The 1,943-nt window shown below is 34.0% G+C and overlaps 1 non-coding gene across 1 annotated transcript; it reads left to right on the top strand.

The window, feature by feature from the left end:
- Positions 1-252: 252 nt before the first annotated feature.
- LOC127743304 (small nucleolar RNA R71) lies at positions 253-356 on the top strand. Its single transcript, XR_008004698.1, has one exon. It is a non-coding gene; the product is annotated as a small nucleolar RNA R71 (small nucleolar RNA).
- Positions 357-1,943: the final 1,587 nt, after the last annotated feature.

Raw genomic sequence — 1,943 nt, 5'->3', positions numbered from 1 at the left:
TTGTTCTGAGCCAATATGGCATTCAGAGCATCAATTTCAAGAACTCCCTTCCTTTGAGGCGTCCCATTATTCACGGAATTCCTCTCAGAAGTGTACATGGATTGGTTATTTGCAACCATGTCAATAAGTTCCTGAGCTTCTGCAGGAATTTTCTTTAGGTGAATGGATCCACCTGCAGAATGGTCCAATGACATCTTGGAAAACTCAGATAGACCATAATAGAATATATCTATCATGGTCCATTCTGAAAACATGTTAGAAGGACATATTTTGGTCATCTGTTTGTATCTTTCCCAAGCTTCATAGAGGGATTCACCATCTTTTTGTTTGAAGGTCTGAATATCCACTCTAAGCTTGCTCAGCTTTTGAGGAGGAAAAAACTTAGCCAAGAAGGCCGTGACCAGCTTATCCCAAGAGTCCAGGCTATCTTTAGGTTGAGAGTCTAACCATGTTCTAGCTTTGTCTCTTACAGCAAAAGGGAAAAGCATGAGCCTGTAGACTTCAAGATCTACTCCATTAGTCTTAACAGTCTCACAGATCTGTAAGAACTCAGTTAAGAACTGGTAAGGATCTTCTGATAGAAGTCCATGAAACTTGCAGTTCTGTTGCATTAGAGCAACTAATTGAGGTTTCAACTCAAAATTGTTTGCTCCTATGGTAGGAATTGAGATGCTTCTTCCATCAAATTTGGAAGTAGGTGTAGTATAATCACCAAGCGTCCTTCTTGCATTATTGTTGTTAGGTTCGGCTGCCATCTCCTTTTCTTGTTCCAAAATTTCAGCAAGGTTATCTCTGGATTGTTGTAATTTAGCTTCTCTTAGTTTCCTCTTCAGAGTCCTTTCAGGTTCTGGATCAGCTTCAACAAGAATGCCTTTTTCCTTGTTCCTGCTCATATGAAAGAGAAGATAACCGAAAAAGAAGAGGAATCCTCTATGTCACTGTATAGAGATTCCTTTATGTTAGTAGAAGAAGAAAGAGAATAAGGGTGAAGAAGAATGAATAGTCTGAATAAAGGGTAGGTAGAGGCAGTGAATTGAGGTGAAGAGAAGTGTTAGTAAATAAATAAATAAATAGAAAGAGATGAGAGAGGGAGAATTTCAAAAATAAATTTTGAAAAGGGGTTAATGATTTTCGAAAATTAAGATAAGAAATAAAATTAAATTTAAAATTAAAAACAATTAATTAATTAAAAAGAATTTTGAAAAAGGAGGAGATATTTTCGAAAATTAGAGAGAGAGAGAAGTAGATAGGTGGTTTTGAAAAAGATAAGAAACAAACAAAATGTTAATTAGTTAGTTGAAAAAGATATTAAAATCAAATTTGAAAAGATAAGAAGATAAGAAGTTAGATAAGATATTTCAAAATCAAATTTTTTAAATAGATAAAATTTAAAAAGATATGATAAAAAGATATGATTAAAAAGATATGGTTGAAAAAGATTTAATTTTTTAAACTAAAATTAATTACTTGACTAATAAGAAACTAAAAGATATGATTCTAGCATTTAAAGATTGAACCTTTCTTAACAAGAAAGTAACAAACTTCAAATTTTTGAATCATCAACAATGGCTCCAAAGACTTGGTGCTCTAAAACATAAATCACACTTTGTCACAACTCCGCACAACTAACCAGCAAGTGTACTGGGTCGTCCAAGTAATAAACCTTACGTGAGTAAGGGTCGATCCCACAGAGATTGTTGGTATGAAGCAAGCTATGGTCACCTTGTAAATCTCAGTCAGGCGGATAATAATTGATTATTGGGTTTTCGAATAATAATAAATAATAAACAGAAAATAAATATAGAGTTACTCATGTAATTCAATGGTGGAAATTTCAGATAAGTCTATGGAGGTGCTGTGTTCCTTCTGAATCTCTGCTTTCCTACTGCTTTTATCTAATCTTTGTCACTCCTTTCTATGGCAAGCTGTATGTAGGGCATCAC

This window comes from Arachis duranensis, chromosome 10, assembly GCF_000817695.3.
Source record: "Arachis duranensis cultivar V14167 chromosome 10, aradu.V14167.gnm2.J7QH, whole genome shotgun sequence".
Lineage (NCBI taxonomy): Eukaryota > Viridiplantae > Streptophyta > Magnoliopsida > Fabales > Fabaceae > Arachis > Arachis duranensis.
The sequence above is the reverse complement of the archived record's forward strand: the minus strand, read 5'-3'. Positions and strand labels throughout refer to the sequence as shown.